The 7,560-nt window shown below is 37.3% G+C and overlaps 1 protein-coding gene across 1 annotated transcript in view; it reads left to right on the top strand.

Annotated features, from left to right (window-relative positions):
* Positions 1 to 6,870: 6,870 nt before the first annotated feature.
* LOC5570041 overlaps positions 6,871 to 7,560 on the top strand; it is an 85,391-nt gene continuing 84,701 nt past the window's right edge. Inside the window, exon 1 of the mRNA XM_021854970.1 lies at positions 6,871 to 7,100. The gene's annotated coding sequence lies outside the window, so the exon portion shown is untranslated. The remainder of the gene's footprint in view (positions 7,101 to 7,560) is intronic.

Here is a 7,560-nt window from a genome sequence, read left to right as displayed (position 1 = left end):
TAACTGTGGAAGTGCTCACTGATCACTAAGCTGAGAATCAGGCGATGTCCCATTGAGCAAGAAGAAGAAGGAGCGAAAGGTCGTAGGTTCGAATCTCACCGATTGAGAATCGTTTCGAATTCCGAGGGCATATACACTGAAAATAATCCACACGTTCGATACAAATTCTTTTTAACGTGAACCTGTCGTGTCGATTGGCAACGTGAAATAACGTGCAGAATCTATGAATCTGTTAAGGATTGTCTTTGGCTCGATAGCAAAGACTTTTTCACATGATTTGAACGTGTTTTACAATGGCGATATCCATCACTAGGGATGGTACACAAATTATGTCACGCTAAATTTCAACTTTTTCGATCACCTCCCCCTGGGGGTGCCCTTTGTCACACTTTTTGTATAAGTCCATCGAAAATTTTGTAAGGCTTGTCACGCTTGGCTCGACCACCTCCCCCCCCCTCTTGGAGCGTGACGTAATTTATGCATGACCCCCTAGTTGAACTAGTTTGCCTATGGACCAATGCACGAGTTCACTAATTTGACGTTTGAGTGGTGCCGGACTACTTATTTATTTATTGTCGTCAATCATGTTTGTAGACCGGTAATATTCTACGAACATACTAATATTCTACGAACATACTGTAAATTTTTGACAGCTGTGTGTTGATTAAAGTTACAGATTATTCGGTAATTCTTAACTTTACCGAAAGCATTACCGAGCGCTCAGCGGTTTTTATTTCGGTAAAAAAATTACCGAAGTCGGTGATATTTTCTAAGTGTGCAGAGAGTTTCTTATGCGCTAGTTACACTTCTACATTCAATTACCTAATTTTTCTTCTTAAGATAATGTGCGGAAGTATTGTTTTAGCTTCGCTTTGGACCAAGTTAAGTCGATTGAATTGTAATGTTTATTATAAGTAGTCATCATTTGGTTCATTGGCCCAAATTTTGCATAATTAGTACGGTGATAGTTGATTGCAAATAGTTCTCGATGGCGTAATCGTCTGGATGGTACATAAAAGTTTAATTTAGATAATAATTCTGGTGAATCAACTTTATGGGATACAATATCGTTTATAAATGAAATCATTGCATATTCACGACGCTCTCTTAGTGTTTGAATATTAATCAACATACATCTAGCTTTGTAAGATGGTAATGTAAATTCTGTCCAACCTAATTTGCGAAGAGCATATAATAAAAATTGTTTTTGCACCGACTCTATTCTTTCATCATGTACTGTTGAAAAGGGTGACCAAATTATGCTGCAATATTCAAGTATTGATCTAACATAGTGGTTATCACGCCCAATGGTATGGGTGCCCTAGTGTGGATGTAGTTGTGAACCTTAGAGGAAAACAATATACACTTTGTTTCGAAAAACACCCAGAATCCGGGTATAAATTTTTCAAATTGGGTAATATTTCCATATGCATTTTGATGAGTCTGGAAAGCGTGTGCAAGTTTCTTTGAGGAAAACAAAAACAAACTGCGTATGACGAGCGTATGCTAGTCTACGTGTGTTCAAATGTCACTAAGCTCTACACGGAGAAAACGGAAAACCTATATTTGAGTATTTTTTAACTTACTTTTGAGTTATTTTTCTCTCCCCATTTCATTCGCTCCTTCTACTGTTGTCAGAGAGCGAAGAGCAAAACAACCCAAAAACCGAACCTTAGTGCGTTACCTCAAATTTGAGTAAGTGGCACAGTACTGGAAGTTGAGTTATTTGATCTGCCGGTTGAGTGAAAAGAACTTAGCCAGTAGGTATTTTTTCGCACGGCTGCAAATGAAAACAACTTCTACCCCGTCAACTCAAAATTAGGTTAACGCACGAACCCCCGGAATTGAGTGGAATGAACTCACTTTTGAGTACTTCATTTTCTCCGTGTATAGGCAATGAACAATGTTTTTATTGTGTATGGATCATTGAAGTTATAAGCGAAGCGTTTAATGAAGCCTAACATATTATTAGCTTTATTTATCATAGTGTTATAGTGATCAATGAAAGTAAGTTTTGAGTCTAAAATTATGCCTAAGTCTCTGATTCTATTACATTTTTCAACATTTTGATTGCCTAAAGTTATTGTTACATTGGGAATGTCTCTTTTCCTGTTAAAAGATATCAGGTTACATTTTTTTACATTCAGTTGTAGTAGGCTTTTCTGACACCACGTGTGGAAGATTTGTACTTCGTGTTTAAAAGTATGTATGTCCTGTGCAGTTTTTATTTCTAAATAAAGTTTCATATCGTCAGCATAGATTAATACTTTCATTTTGTCAAGAATAAACGACAAATCGTTCACAAACAGTATAAACAAAAGCGGACCTAAATGAGAGCCTTGTGGAACCCCTGAAGTGGCATGTATTGGAGTTGACTTTTTTCCTTTGAATTTCACTATTAGCTCGCGAGTGGTTAAATATGATTCAATCCATTTCAGCAATTTGGCTTCAATACCAATTTTTTGCAGTTTAAATATAAGCATGGGTATATCAACACGGTCAAATGCTTTACTAAAATCTGTGTATAAAGCTTCTACATGATTTCCATTTTCCATAGCACTCAATGAATAGTTTACAAATTCGAGCAATTTAGTGGCTGTCGATCGCCCTTTAAAAAAGCCGTGCTGCGCTGTAGTTATTCTGTTTTTGATTTGGATGAATACTTTTTCATTTATGATGGCCTCAAAGAGCTTCGGGATGCACGAAATAAGGGCAATGCCACGATAGTTAATAATATCAGATTTTTTGCCAGATTTGAAAATGGGAACAAGGTATGAGCTTTTCCACATCTTTGGAAAGACTCCAGACTCCAGCGACATATTAAAGAGCCAAAATAAGGGAGTAGTTAATTCAATTGCTAAAGTCTTCATGAAGATTGGTGGAACTCCATCCGGTCCATTTCCTTTGGTTGCATCCAAGTTTTTCAAACCATTCAATATTTCATGCACATTTATATGACTGATACCAACATCGTTAGGAAATTCAGGATGGAAATCGAAATATTCATAATCACGATCAGCTTCAGAGTATGTTGTGTATACTTCTTGAAAAAAATTTGAAAATAAGTTGCATATATCTTGTGAGGTATGGCCAACCTTTTCATTAAAATACATTGTAGAAGGAAAGTTATTGGATTTTAGTTTAGATTTAACATAGTTGAAGAAATTCTTTGGACAGTTTTTGATTTCTTGCTCAGTTTTGGAGTTGTAGCTTTCATATGCCAATCGCATTGCTGAGTTGAGCTGTACGCTCATATTCAAATATACTTGTAAATTCTCTTGACTTTTATGCTTTTTGTAAATTTTATGTAGTTTCTGTTTACGATTCTTCAAATTTATTATTTCTTTATTGAACCAAACAGGATGTTTTGAAAAACCATTACACCTTCTTTTAATGATTGGTACTTCTTCTAATATTATTTTGAACAAACAGTTGTAGAAAACTTCTGTTGAATTATTTACATCATCTTTGCTTCTCAAAATCGATTGCCAGTTAATGTTATTTAATTTATTTCTAATGTTGTCATAGTTAGCTGAATTAAAGTCGAATACTTCCTCGAATTCATTGTCAATATAGAAATCTGTATTAGAAATAAACTGAGAAAATTCTATTGCCGTATGAAACACTTCATTTTTCCAAAGTGGAGTCAATGCCTCATTAACACAAAAGTCATCAGAGACGTTTGTCAGCAAGAGATCAAGATAACAGTTTTGTTGATTTTTTACATGATTGATTTGATTAAGACCTAAGTTTGCAATTTTGTCAAATATAAACTGTAGCAATTCACTTTCTCCAATGACTGGGAGTAATATATAATCATTGTCCATATCTGGTATAAAATCAATGTTGCGTTGATTAAAATCACCGTAAATATGAATCTTAACTTCAGGGGGTAAACTAGACATAACATTTTCCGCTACACTAAAAAATTTATCGTATGTTTCTTTGCACGCATTGTTAGGAGGAAAGTATACGGAGACAAAAATATGTGTCTCGCCAGACAATTGCACTTTCGCCCACACGTGCTCAAATTCTTTAAATTTAGTGGTAACGATAATTTCAGAGTTCAATTTTGCTGAAACTGCGATTAAAACTCCACCACCCGACTTTTTTTCAGACAATTGATAATCACGATCAGCTCTATAAACATTGTAATTATTTCCAAAAATTTCTTCACTCCGTATACTCTCATCCCAACTCGTTTCAGTTCCCAGAATAACAGAGTATGCGCAACCTGATACTTTACGATGAATTTCAGTCAATTTGGCTGCGCTTCTCATCCTGTTAAAATTTTGACAATAAGTTATAATTTCATTTGAAGTACCTAACGAGTTAACTGAAGAACTCGATGAGTTAATTTCATTAAAACTATCTAATGCTATCTGGGTCGTTTGCTTATACTCTACCTCTGAAGAACGCGTCAAGTTGTAATCTACTTCCTCTGAAGAGAGCGTCAAGTCCGACGAAAACACGAATGTTTGCATGCGCATGCTTCGCAAGGTGGTGAAGGTGGACTTCTCTGTGTCATGATGTGTTGTGGATTCGTGGGGCCGTCCGGTTGATAAGGGTTGAGTGTTTCCCGTTTTTCAAATCGAATAGTTGGACGATAATTAGATGGTGGTCGAGAAAATTGATTTTTTGCCGCCGCAAGGAGTTCACGATCGGGTGGAAGATAATTTGCGTTCATATTAGATTTATTGCTGTTGTCGTTATCGTATCTACGACTGCCGAAAACTGTGCGGCGCGGGGCATTGGTGTAATTGTTGTTGCAATCGTTGTTTACATTTTTTTCCAAACGGCTGTTTTTGCTGGTTGTAGAATTTCGAGTTGCGTTCCGCTTACCTCGGCCTGCTTTTGCTGATCCAAGCGGCGGAGTTGGCGTTTGTCGTAGTCCTCCCAATTCGCTTTCCATACTTTCCTCGTACCAAAAAGTCGCCAGCCAGAGTTGTCCTCTTTTATTGCATTCAATTCAGCATTTAAACTGGGAGGTGAATCCAATGTGGGGTCTAGTGATTCAACTTCGGTGCTGGAGTTCGTCATAATATTTGCTGATATGGCTTTCAGCTCATTCAAAATATCTATTTCCAGTAATGGGTTGTTTCTCATAGGCTCCAACGAAGTTATGTCTAAGGTCAAAGATGCTAATTCTCTTACATCTTTGCTAAGACCTTTCACCTCGTCAGTGATATTGTTTGCTATTGACTGCACTGCCGTTGATATGCTTGATTTGGACGTCTCAAGCGCAGCATCAAACATCGCAGTGATGTGGTTTTTAACAGAATTTACATTGCCAGCAAAACAACTGCTTTTTGCCGTCGCGAGCTGATTTTTGACATCGGTCACTAGAGCTTCCAACCGGTCAATGGCTTCATCGATCTTGCCCAAACTGTTCGGTTGAATCGAACGATGGATCACCTCCGTGTTCTCGTTAATTTGTTCTGCTAGTTGCGCCTGTTGATCAGCAAGCGACTTAAACTCAAAGCTTGCAGTAACCATGGTTTGACATGAACTGCAGCATGGTAACACAAAGGATGAAGTGTCCATTCTTCTTTCCTTCTTCCGGAGCGATCCTCTTTGAATATTGACTCCCACGCAAGCAGGGTGGAATTTACGGGAGCACCCAATGCACGACCACATAATTGACTCGGTAACGGAGTCCAACAAGCAAATTTCACAATTCATTTTCACAAAACACTTTACACCGGTATCTAGCACGTACAAAAAAAAACTAAACGTTAGCAATAACAATTTAAATGAAAAGTGCGCGACCGGGAGCGATTAAAAACGCGTCCGAACTGATTGACGATCAATAATGCAATGTTGCCATGGTCACGTAAATAACACGGCACCGCTCAAACGTCAAATAGTGAACTCGTGCATCGGTCCATAATGACAAGGACTCACATGTGCAACACACGTGACATGTTTAATGACATGTTATTTTTGGGTTAACCGGACGCTTGTAATGGGTGCCTGGTAAAATCAAGAAATCGCTAACAACAGTACACCAAAGCGTTCTATAACTTGTGAATTAACGTGTTTTATATTTGAATTTCGATTGTCGATAGCGACTGGTTTTGATAGAGCTGTTGTTTGAGCGGGAAATTTTGCCACAGTAGCAGCAAAGACACACTGTCGTGTTATTTAATAAAAAACAAGAATTTGTCAAAAAATAACCCATTTAAGATAAAAAAATATGTCACACGCTACCAAGCACAATTGAAAGCTAACGTTGCTCTGTAATAACGCAAATACGCATTCATTAACTAAAATTCAATGTTATATTTAATATTTATGAACATGATAATGTGTAACAATTTTATTCTGAGTGTACTGTAATAAACTAATAAAAAAGCCGGAAAATAAATATCGCAATGACAAACATACAAAATAAGTAAAGATTTCGTGATTATCAAAACAGCTTCAACCAATAATATTTTAAAGTGTGTTACATATATTATACATTTTTTACAATTATGCATTGTTTACTATTTACCCAAGGATCGAGATTTTGCTGCCCAATTTTACGAAATAACCATATTGATGAGCTTTACACCTTCTTTTCACGGCTCATATCAAAATTTAACACTAAATTAGTGACCAGCTATTCACTGTAGTTTTATAAATATAAATCAGCTTTATTGCTGGATTTTGATGGACCCAAACTTACAATACTCTTCGTGGAACGTCAAACGAACCAGAACAGTAATCGAAACACCCTGAATGTAGGCAGTGTCATCAAGCGAGCACTTCTGACAAAATCGATAGAAAAGCACGCAGCCATTCGTTCGACCCGCCCGATGGAATCGATGAATACGTTGTCAAATTACCCGCCGGCTTTTTTATTTACTTTTTAGTTTAGTTTTTGCGTTGTTTGCGATTGTTGTTGCTCATTTCCTTTTCGTGAGAGAGGCGACGAGGAAAAGCAGCACCCGCGGAGGCCAGCGCCAGACCAGAGCGAAAAATAGAAGAGCAAAGAGCGATCAGTTCAACTTCGAACGTCTTGCTGAGTGCTGGGTTCTTGTCAGTGAAAACGATTTTTTTCGTAGTGAAGTGATTGTGACTGTTTTTCGTTTTGTATTTAAGGCGAATATGAAATGGTAAGTAATTTTCACTTTATTAGCTTATTTTCAATGAATTGGTGAAGAAATGGAAGATGGTATTGCCAAAATCAAACTATTGCGTCCATCAAGGCTTTGGTTAGTTTCTAGCTGCTTCTTTGTCTGATAGTGTTCGTGTCGAAAAGGAGGTGGTATATAAGTGATTGCAACTGTATGCGTTTCGAGAGCGATTTTTTTACATTTTGGGTGGTATATAAAAGAGCAAGAGAGGAAGTGTTGCCGGATGCTGTTGTGGGTGAACTAGATTTTTAGGTAGTTAATAATTCGCGACTACGAAGTTAAAAGAGATTCTACAAAACGCTCGCACTTATTCGGAAAACCTCGCCGGGTACTGTTTTCACGTGCGTGAAGAAAGCAAACATGTTTTTCCTTGTTTATCTCACACAAAACTGAAGAATACATCAGCAACTTCGGGAGTCCAGAATTGGCGCAAATGGCT

Source organism: Aedes aegypti, chromosome 3 (genome assembly GCF_002204515.2).
Source record: "Aedes aegypti strain LVP_AGWG chromosome 3, AaegL5.0 Primary Assembly, whole genome shotgun sequence".
Classification (NCBI taxonomy): Eukaryota; Metazoa; Arthropoda; class Insecta; order Diptera; family Culicidae; genus Aedes; species Aedes aegypti.
This window is presented reverse-complemented; position numbering and strand designations above follow the sequence as displayed.